This window comes from Melospiza georgiana, chromosome 1 (assembly GCF_028018845.1).
Source record: "Melospiza georgiana isolate bMelGeo1 chromosome 1, bMelGeo1.pri, whole genome shotgun sequence".
Lineage (NCBI taxonomy): Eukaryota > Metazoa > Chordata > Aves > Passeriformes > Passerellidae > Melospiza > Melospiza georgiana.
In genome coordinates this window covers 131091029-131102920 of record NC_080430.1, presented here as the reverse complement: position 1 = coordinate 131102920, position 11892 = coordinate 131091029, and positions in this window count along the sequence as shown.

Below are 11892 nucleotides of genomic sequence, written 5' to 3'. Positions count from 1 at the left end.
CCAGAATGAGAAAAAGGGGCCCAGAGCCCACCCCACAGTGAACTGTGGAATCCCGCTGCAAAGCCAGATGCCACCCTGCTGTCGTGGCACCTGTACCTGTGTGCCATGGCCATGTCCTGTTCCACTGCAGCTCAGCTCTGCAGGCCACATTGCCACGTCCTTCCTTGGGCTCACCTGAGCCAATTCTCACCTTGAAAAGGAGTTCCTGGTCTCTTCTGTTTCTCCAGCTGTCAGGCCAGGCGCAGCACAGCACTCAGCACCGGGTGCTGTGTCACCCAGGCCTGCTCAGGCTGGCATCACCCGCAGCAGCACCTCCCCTGCTGCCCCTGCCCAGCAGACACAGGAGCTGGGGTTCAGCAGGACCTGGGTGCTGTAGGCTCTTCCTCCTCCTGGCTCCCTGCTGAGACTTTGTTGTCAGTCTCTCACCTCTGGTCATCAATGCTCATGGTGGGGCAGGAGGGATGGTCACCCCACGCGTGCATGGGCAGAACAATTCTGGGACATCGGACCCTGCAGCTCTCCCTGACTCTCCTGGGGCTGAAGCTTTCAGCTTGGATGGTGCAGGGGTTATTCTGAGCATGCACATGTCCCTGGGCCACTGTCCCTGGTGGCAGACCTGACATTCCCCTGCAGGAATGGAAACCCCACTGGTTCAGCAGCAGCGTGCGGAAGGGCTGAGCAACATGCCAGCATCCCTCTCAGCAGCTGTGATTCAGTAGCAAAGGAAATAACAAAGAAATGCTTGCAAAATAAAAATGCTTTTGATGTGAATAGAAATGTTTATAATAATCTGGATTTTTTTTTCATGTAAATAAGGCTCAGAAAGTGTGTTTTGTCAAAGTGACACACAGCAAGCTCTAGTAGGTGTACCCATCTCAGCATAAAAGGAACAGAAGCCACTCACTTGATGAACCTGAAAGCTTTCTTAGAATTACAAAAGGAATAAATGATCTTAATCATATTAACTCCTGGGTGGTCGCCTGAGTCTTTGTGAGCCGTATTCATCACATCCCAGACAGTGTAGTTCTAAACTCTCACAAAAGGCAACTTCAGATGATCTCATGGTCTCCTTTTCAGCAGTGTAAGTTATTGCTAACACCCCAAAGGCTGGGATTTAACTCCAACATAAGCGTGTCCATTTCAGCAAACCTCAGCATGGGAAGACAAGTGCTGCTCTCTCCTGGCAGCCTCCCAGGGCCTCTTGCACAGCCTCAGCATCCACCGGGGTCTCACAGCTGGGGAGGGGAGCAGGGGGGCTGCAGGAGCTGGGCCATTCACTTGTGCCATGCAAACAGCTGGACAGGAGAGAGGCCCCTCCTCGTGCCTCCCACAGGTGCCACCCTTCAGGACAGTGGCTCCTGCCCAAGGTCACAGCACAGCATCGGCCAAGCAGCTGCAATCCTAACATCAACTGCTGAAGCTGCTATATCATCATGTTTATAAAGCATGAAAAACAATGTCTGGATTGTACCTTTCCCTTCAGCTGTGTGCTTTCAAAGGCAGTTTCCCAGACTGTCTTGGTCTCAGGTGAGAGGTGCCACTAAATTTTTGCCATACTGACATTGATTCAGCAGCTGTTGCCAGTCTTCTTGATCGTGAAATGAAAGTTCTTCACCAAAGGACTAATTCAAATGCAAAATGAATTAGGCTTTTTTTATCTTACTGCACATGTACTTCAGGAATTTAGGAATATTAAGAACCCCTAGAGACTACCTTCTTTTCAGTTACCATGGCTCATCTTGACAAGCAGCAACCCCCTCACTCACAGGCAATGCCAGAGTTTTGGTTTTTGATGAGGGCAGTGGGAACAATCCTGTGTTGTTTCTGGAAGAGGTGCTGGAGTCTGGGCACCTCAGTGTGGTGGGTGAAGTGTTGTGAAGGGCAATGGAAATCAAATTAATCCCCCACTTTCCCTTTCCCATCCCCTTTCCTGCAACCAAGCTGGTAGGAGATGACAAACACTGTAAAATTCAGTTTATTCACCCAAGATCCTGGCTATGTGTTGTGGAGAGATTATCAAGTGAAAATGCACCAAGAGATGCCCAGTGTTAATGATCCAAACTTGGTCTGATACAGTGTTTGGGTTGTTTCCCTACAAACCTTTCATGGCTTCTGTCTCCAGCTCATGCTGGTTACTGCAGCATGCCCCCAAAATCATAATCCTGCAGCAAATGTTGAGATCTCACCAGCATGTTGTTTTCATTAAGTAACAACACAACATGAGGATGAGATAAACTCTTACGAAAACCCTTTAATATGTATTGTTTATAAACAGAAAGTTCACCTTCCTTTCCTTTTGGGGAAAAAAATGGTGAAGCAAAGTGCTTTTTTATTGCCTAACCTAGTTTCTTTTCAGGAATAGAAAAAACTGTAAACATTTTTAGCCTTGATTTATATCTTACACAGGAGTAGTGTGTACGAGACAGGATCCAGCAGTGAGTGACCTCTGCTTCACACAGGAGTGGCTCATGGATGAATCAGTCTGGCTTGGAACATAAATGCTCCCACAAAATACAGCTTTGCTCCACGGGATGGAGCAGCCGAGTCCTGCATGTGGCTGATGCAAGTGGGCAGGATCAGGCTCTGCATGCAGGGCTGTGATCACAAAGGGTGGTCCCCAGTCCTGGTGCCAATGCTGTGCCTCATGCCCTCGCAATCAGGGATCTCACTACAGAAAACACAGCTCGAGTTTCAGCTCATCAGTTTTCTGAATGTGAAACCACACAAAGAGATGCAGAGGATAATGCAGGGAAAGAAACAGCAGGACTGTAAATCATACCCTGCAGTGTCAGCTACAACTTTTGCCATGCTGCTTTTGCTCTCCATTTGCAGCATGTACTTTCTGCCTTGTTGAGCTTCCAGTACAGTTCCTCTGAAGGACAACAGCAAGGCCTGTGCTGATCTCAGGAACAGCCAGTTCCCTGCCTGGGATTCAGTGCAGCACAGCACAAAGACCAGCCTCCGTACCTGGCCTGTACCTGCTCCCCCTCCCTCACCTGTGTGGGGCTGCAGGGGCCACCTGGGCTCCTTTCCTTCATTTTGCAGGGGAGAGGAGGTCAGGTCCTGGCAAGCACCACTCCATGCAGGTAGCACCCACATGCTTCAAACAGTTTGGAATTAATGAAAAAATATGTCGAGGTCCCAATTTGCAGGTTTGCTGAATGCTTTTTCTGCTTGAATACTTACTCTCAGCAGCACTTGGATTTGCACGTATGACAGGTTGAATCAAAGGTTTATTGTCTGCACAGCTCCTCTGTTTATCTAGAGACTGTGATTTTGGCAAGAAACAGCTTCTTGAGGCCCTGGGGTGTCTGTAGGCACACGGGTCAATGCAGGCACCAACCCTGTCAAGGGGTGGCTCTGCTGCCCTCCTGCTTCAGCCACATAAGCACAGAATTGAAAGGAACCTGGAGGATTTTGCAGGAGTTGCTTTCCCCACTGCTTGGAAGTGAGGGAATTTGTTATAGAACAGCAGCATTAAGAATCTCCCTGCTCCTCGGATTGTCGTCTCCAGCCCTGCAGAGGGTGCCCTTCCGCAGCGAGCCTGGCACTGAGGGGGCAAGGCTGCACACACACAGCGGAGCAGGCAGGGGCACGATGCAGAGGGCCGCTCCTCTGACTCCAGCCATCAAACACACGGCCTCACCTGCCCACCACGGGAGGCAAGGGCATCTCCAAGAGAGGCCTGTGCCTCTTACACACAGCAGTAGTCACCCATGTAGAGGGACCCATTCTGTTCTGTTGGCTTTAGAGGGGGCCACAGGGATTAGCAGCACCCTGCACGTTGAAGCTTGCTCCTGGAGACAGGTGGAGGGGACACTCCTGCTCTGCCTTCTCCATCTACAGTACCAAGTCCAAAGGTTAGATGCTTTACAGCTCAGCACCATGGCCTCCTCTGTGGTTTGATGCTGACGAATACTGTCCAGGGGTCTTTGGGCTCAAAACTGCTCCATTAGTCTGGATGTGTGCTGAAATGTGGAGCCTGACATCTTTCTAGTCCATGACCTACCACACCAGCCACTTGCTGCCATGAGACAGATAATGATGCTGTCCTATAACTGAGGCAAAAAGCAAGATTTTGGGTGTTCTGGACAGAAAACATGTTGCTGCTCTACCAGAAGAGCTAGAATTCTTTATTGAATACAAGAAATGAAGTTTCAGTTCGAACTGCCAACAGTGCTCATTTACAGGCACCAAGGCTTTAGTACTTAGGTCTCTGGACATTTCTCCACTGAGGTTACACATAGCAGATGGAGCTGCCAGACAGTAATGGACAGAGAAATGAACTTCAGCATTGTGTTCAGCCTCCAGAGGAGTTCTGCAGATGCACTGAACAACAGCTGAGTGCACAAGTCCCCAGGGCACGTGTTTGCTATGCCCTGTAGAGCCCAGCACACCATTTGCTACCATGATCAACAGCAGAAGCATTTCTTGAGAGATTTTCCTCTTCTTGCAGATAATTCTGCATCCTCTGAGAATTCTGAGAAACAACACACCCTTTTCTCAGTGCTTCTTCCTCAGCCACAGAATAGTCAGACCTCAGGCCTCCTCAGAGGCAGCTGAAGGTGCGTGTCATATACTTTCAACAGTAGCTCTTAAGTAACTACAAAAATACTTGGATTTTCACCAACAACATAAGTAACATTTTCATTTTTTTAAATGTGGATTTTATTTCTTGCTGTAACACACCATAAATTGCATTACGAAGTCTGATAACTTCTTGATTTGTTATTTTGGTGGGTTTTGTGTTTATCAGATGCATATAGTTTTACAAGAAGGGGTTTCAGTCTATGACACAACTGGAAGCCTTAGCACATGCCACATGATAGAAAAGACATAATTAAAGAGGATCTTGTCAAAAAAACCCCCAGTGTCAGAGTCAATTCTGAAGGACTTGCAAGTAAAAGAAAAATGTATCATCAGAGTGTAACAGACATTTCTTGAATCAAGAGAAGGTCATCTGGCTCATCTCCTGGACATTTCATTTCATAATGAAGAATTCTTAACTGATTGTTTAATTTGTTCCAGAACCTTGTTAGGGAGACTGTGATGTAGCTTTTGCTCCATATGTGACATGGAGTCTCTTCCAAATTCAGCTTACACACCCTCAAAAATATCTGTGATTTTGTATAAGGTTTTAATTGCATCTTGAAGTTCCTTGTTTGAATAGTAAATGCTGTAATTGAACATTTCAATTAAAAAGATCTCTTACATGAGCTTAAGTCAAACCTTGCAGCCCTGCAGACAGAATTCCATTCTTCAGCCAGGGAACAGGAACAGGAGCAAGGCAATCAGCCACATTGAATTTCTCTGCCAATGTCTCAGGGTGTGACCTTTAAGGACAGCTTTTACGGCAAAGAAGAGTTTAGGCTCCCTCATTATAATTCCAAAAGAATATAATTTCATATTATCATCCCAGGACACAGAGAGCAGCAGTGAGGCTCGGTGTGACTGCAGCACAGAGAGCTGGCCCCTCTCTCTGGCTGCCCTTTGTGGGTGAGCTGTGTCCCCTGCATCCAGCTCTGGAGGCCTGCAGGAATCCATCCAGCTCCTTGGGGTTCATCCCTCAGTGCCTTCCCCAGTGAGGAGGAGCCGACAGGCAGGGGAAGGAGACTGGCCACATTGAACTTCCAGGTTCAAAGGAACTGAATTCCTGAGGACCAGTGTGGAATAGTGCTTCAGTGCAGACAGTGATGGCCATGTCCTTGTGCTTTCCTGCCAGCTCAGGACTGGCTCTCCCCTCCCTGGCTGACTTGTCATTCACACTGTCAGCCTTGGACAGGATGTCCATGTCCCAGACATTAATGACCATAATGCATGAACTAATGCATGGCTAAGCTGCACAACTGCCTCAGGCATCCTCTGTGCTGGCCTGCTGGGAGGGGAACTCCATGGCTCTGCTGGAATTTGCTCTGTTTCAGGGAAGTGAGGCACAGCTGGGGTGCAGCCCTGGGGGCTCTCCTGTGGTCAGCAGCAGGTGCTCAGCGCACACACTGCCCACTCCAGGTGCTCATGGAGACCGAGAAGCAGCACAACCTCACAAGAACCAAGAGAATGAGCTCTTGAACTTCTTTGGGGAAGAAGATTCTTCATCCTTTTGCAACAAAATACCGTATATACAGAATTACCAGTGAACAGGCAATTCAGTAATTTGCCACCTTGTTTCATCCATTTAATAAAGAGAAATATTGAAATCCAGAGATAGAAAATCGAGATCTTTTTCAGTCTAAAGTTTTTGCAGTAAAGTTTCTTTTTAAGTCAACTACTAGGCTAAAACCAGCCCAGCAACTTCTGTTTCTCACCCCTTTGTTATCAATCCCAAGGTATTATAGGATAAAGGAGAAGGTGACTCATGAATCAGGGTGGCTCTTTAGAGGTATGAGGCACAGTCTCACACACAGGAGGCTGTGAACTCATCACAGACTTCATCCAGGTGATCACTGGAAGCCAACTTTCCCCATATACAATTTTCTATCACCACCAAATGGCCATCTAGGCATCAATTTTAGATTTTCATCTGACTTCCAGGGGTTTCCCTAATTAAGTGCAGTATGACTAGAAAGCATCCTGGATATCTCCTTTACATTTCCATGGGTTTAGAATATGAGGTACTACAAAAATATTGAATAAGGGACTTTGGAGGTTTTTTCCCTGCTATTATTGTGTTTGTCCCACTGTAGGAACACTGTCCACTGCACCCCAACCATTAGTACTATTTCCTTCCCCCCTCCTGAAAATCCATCACCTTCTGCTTTCCAAACCCCACACCTCTCTCCCAATCTGCTGAACGCTGCTGAGCAGCCCCAGGGCTCCCTTAGGCAGTTTGTCTGCCACGGCAGCTGCTCCTGACAGCAGGAACCAGGGAAGGCAGCTGGGTGGGCAGCAGGCAGGTAGCTCCCACATGATGGCTGCAGATTGTCCTTGGCTTGGGCAGGCTGCAATTGGCAATGTCAAGTCCAATTTTCATTTTACTTTGCAAGCTTATTCAAAACCTTGGGCCTTGTATACACAGCAGCTTTCAGAGTAGGGAAGAATTGTTCCTGGTATGTATTGTACCACTGAAACAGCTGCTGCAGCAGAACTCCCCCAGCTGACCAACCCCTCAGGATAATCATGTTGAGCTCCTGCAGTAATGGAAGAGGAGAAACTGTTGAGTCTGTGATGACATGCCCCAGCACTCATCAGGCACTGGCAGGTTTTTTTAGTGAAGAAAACTCCAAGTCAATTAGGCACTCCTTTAAAACTCTTATGTGTACAGCATTTGGTATCTTCACTCCAATGATGATGCGATTTTTACTGGTTCCTCTAGGACCTTAATTGTGACCTAAATTGTACTGTGGATAGCAGTACAACCAAAACCAGATTTTCATCAACATCTCATCAGTTTTGTCAGTAACACGGGCCTGATATATGATTAACAGACAAATTTTTAATTTAGAAAAAGGTGTGAAAAAAGAAAAAAAGGTAGAAATCTAACTGTGCTTTTGAAGGTCACATTTAATGACCCTGATCCCATTTTGCATTAAGTCCAGATCATTTTTCTAGGTTGCTCTCTGTTTAAAAATTCTCATGTGTGAGCAGCTTGTGAAACACCTCCCAGTTCTCCAACATGAAGGTCCCACTGCATGTGCTACTCAAATGGTCCCACCTCTGAGGGCTGGCCTGGAAGTTGGGTTGTGTAATCTCTTATGTGCTTCGAGGTTAAATTTTTGCTGCCTCACTTCCCTATCTCTCTCAGCACGTCTTCTTCCTTCCTTTTGCTGTAGTCTTGCCATCAGCATTTTCTTTGCTCACCTCACCAAAGTGCCTGTTTGCGTTCTTTGGAAAATAACTGTTTATCTTTCAGAATACTTAACACCACAGACTTATCCTCCCTACAACTTAAACATAAATGGTTTCTATAGCCCAGCTGTGCAACCTGCTGTTTTGCTGGGGCTATAACACACAATGAATTTCAAGCATGACAAAAACAGACTGGAAAAAGATGGACAGTCAACGAAATTTGCTATGCAAATGTCAGACTTATTTATACTACTGATAGGCAGCAGGAAGTAAAGTCCATCCTCTTTTCTCAGAAAGTCAAGCTATGCTGGACCTGCTTCATTTTGGAGAAGGACCTTGCACATTGCTGATGTTTGCTGCCTTAGAAAATAGACCTGCATTCTGCTTCCCTGTTACAGGGTAGGCACCTTGCTTCAGTGATTTTCTGCTCTAGTGCAAGAGCCTGTCAGCCCTCCATGTCACTGCTCCTCCACACATGGCACGGTGAGCACGTGGAGATGAATGGTCTGGAGTCACACTGCAATGCCTGACATCACTTGGGTGAGAGCTCAGCTGTAAGCACTGAGGAGTTAACCTTCCTCCACCTGGAATGGAACTGTGAAGCTGCATAAAGAAAAACTGCCATGCTTTGCTGAAGTTCAGTGTTTTTACAAAGCTTACTGGAACCCCCTTTGGCCACCCCACGAACATCCTTGGGCCAGAAAAATTCTCATTCATGAAATGCCACTTGCTGGCAATCCAGAAACATCCTCACTGACCTAGAAGGGTTCTCCAGTTTGTTTGGCAGTAGGAGTGGAATTAGATGTGCTGATGCTAAATGGCTTAGCATTAGCAGCAAAACAGCTTAAATACCCTGTCCCAGAAGGTTAAACTGTAATGAGCCTCTTAAAAAACTCTCAGTGCAATGGGCAAGCATTTGGCTCTGTAGCACAAGGCTGGGGATCAGTCTTCCTCTCCCCTCCTTGTGTGGCTGGCTATACAGCAGCAGAAAGCATCAGAGGAAAACACTTCCAAGTGTTACTTTTGAAACATAAAGAAATAAAATTATCACACTTACATGTAAAATAAATTCTTTCCTCTTTAAGGAAACGAAAAGATTCAGCAGTAGGGACTTGGCATTGCAAATTTACACATTGACAAGCTGATGTGTCTGTCCTACAGGTCACCTGGGGTCCACACCAGTCTGCTGGGATGGCAGCTCAGGTGTATGATATTCAGATTTTATTTGGGTGGCAAGCTCATCTACAGCTAATGCACCGCCAGTGGATGCTTCCAGTACACAGATACCACTTTAGTCACCAAAATATGCTGATTCCTGATGAAATGCTCCAACTTTAAAGCACCACAGTACACTTTACAAAGGGACCAGGATTAAAAGCAAGGAGAAGAAAGACCATAAAGCAAACAAACAGTAAAGGAGTAATTTCTCCCACTCAAACTGATGTTTCCTGCCACACAAGAAGAAATGTCTGGTCAACAAAATAATTTGCTACGTTGATTCAGAGGAGCACATCTAGAGTAAGAAAGAAACCACCATAAAACACACTCAACCCTAAGAAAGAACAAAACAAAAAGAAGGTAGTCTATGGTTGAAAACACTGTTTTCCAATCCCTTTTCAAGACAAGCCTCAGACATGTAATCCAGGGCATGACATTCTTGACATTCTGAAGTTCTGTCCTTGAAACCTTTTCTTTTTGCCCTCTTCCTCCCAGTCAGGAGTCACACAAAGTAATGAGTCTGCAATGAATTACAGCATTCCAGATCTGCATCAAGCAGCTGAGTTAGGGGGAACCTGTTTCAGCCTCCTTCCAGGCTACTTTCAGCCACTACAGTCTGGTAACATCTGGAGGCCTGGCCAGGAGGGCAAAACAACCATCTGAGCAGTGACCTTAAAAGGTTTCTGGAAAAAATAAATCTGTAGAACAGCTCTACCAGAAAGTTCTTCAAAGATATCTAAAACTGCCTTGTTTGTTACAGGAACCTTGGGTGTTCCAGAAATGTGGGTTCCTGAGAGGCAAACAAAACTGCATGGCTTGCAGAGTGACCCTCCAAAGCCCTTAGCAACTCCTACTTTCAAGCCATAATTGTTGCTGTGTTTTGCGTGGGACCAGAATCTGAAGTTGTCATTTTGTCCCTAGTTCTAAAAAAGCAATTTGGTGTGTGGCATGACTGACTTGGCTCTACCCTGTATTTCACTGCTAAAAACTGTTAGCCCACTGGAAAACCAGAGGTGCATCCCTCACCTAATGGAGATAAGGGATGCCCAGTTAGAGCCTCGCTCCAGGATCCAGGAGTCCTCCCACTCCAGCCAGTGCTGATGGGATGGCTCCTGCCCCTTGTGTCCCTGCTCATCTGTGAAGCAAATCCATACCTCTAGAATATTCTAGATTTGTATAAGAATATAAATTTGTTGTTTCAAGCATATGGTTAAAGATAGAAGTGCTTTGCATCTACTGAAGCCACACCTCAGCCTTGCTGAGGAGAGAAGGTAATTTGACTCTCAGCTCCCAAGAACTGGTGATAATGTGAAGTGCTGACTCCAGGAAAATCACACCAACCCTGAGACTAAACCAGAGCTGCTTCAGCTTTCCTGCTTTCAGCTGGAAACTGAATTACACAGGACAGAAAGTCTTCAGAACACTTTTTTGTCACTCATCTTTCAGAAGCAGAGTTTGGAGACAGCAGAACACAATGTAAAGAACATTGAATTGAGCTTAATTATCTGTATTCATATTGAAGTTGCGTCTTATCATGAATATTTCTGTATTTTTCAAAGATCAAGTAGTTGCTATGACACTTTGCACTTGGTAGGTTTAAAAAAGGGTTTTTGTTGTTATTTCAAATCCAACTACAAGAGGACAAAAAACAAAAAAAGAAAGCAATCCTTAGGTCAAAATGCTTGGGGCCTCATTTATCCCAACTAGCAGCTCCTACTGCTACATCTAACAGGCAGTGCCAGTTTTTCAAAGGTTTGGGTAGGCAAAACACCGTTTTTAGTGAAATCCATGGGATTAATGCAAGGTCTCTGAATACAGCTCAAAGGTAACAGTGATTGTTTAGAACAGCTCTCCTCACATGAGTTTTGAGGTACCTTAAAACCATACCAGTAGCAAACAATTCCTCTGTTTAAAGGGTATTTTGAGTAATCATTTTCAGAAAGGATGAAGTTCCCTATATTTCAACAAATTTTAACTGTACTTTGGAAGAAAATAAAACTACTTACCATTAAAAAAAATTCCAAGAGTTGGGAAAAGTGGCTACATCTTGACTTCCAGTAAATTTTCTTGTTCCAAGGGCTGTCTGTCCTTCCTTCCTTCCATCCTCTGTCCAGAGTCAGGACGCAGCAGCCTGCCAGGAGCTGGCTGAGCTGTGATTCAGTGGCAGCAAGGAATCCTACCCCGCACCCAGTGCCTGCTGCACAGCTGTCTCAGCAGAGGGCAGCCAGCTGAGTCACCTGCCTTGCCACAAGCGCTACCTGGGCTGCCAGCGCTCGCACCTTTAAAGCTTCTGCATGGCCATGTGTCATCCTGGCAGGTTTCCCCATCACAGGGGCACAAGGCTGCCACAGAGCCTTGGCTGCCCCACGTGCAATGGGGGCTTCCCTCCTGTGCTTGCCTGTTCAAGCTGTGCTGCCCAGCCCCTGTCTGGCCCTGTGCAGACAGATCCCACAGGACGGTGTGCACTGTGTGGTGTTAGTCCTGCACTCAACACTCGCAGCACGTCAGGCCCACAGAAGCATTTTCTGCTCAGCAAAGCAGGAGGCAGCACTGCCACACTTTAGGGGCTTCACAGTCAGAACAAAGCCTGAAAGCACGTGAAACCCCATTTGTAGTCAGAGAAGGCTGATCACTCAATACAGGACATTTTTCATCATCACATATTGTAGAACACTTGAGTGAAAGAATGGGGGAAATTAAGGCTCCATGTGAACTTCCTGTGGTATTTAAAAGATCAGCATAACTGCTGAGATCAGAGAAGGCTTTCACCCACTGCACCATTCAGTGACCTATGTAAAGATACCTTCAATATTTTGTGCTCAAAGGCACAAGAGTAAAGTATTCCTTATGCTGTGTTCCACTTGCATGATTACATGTGCTTCTTAATTTTCA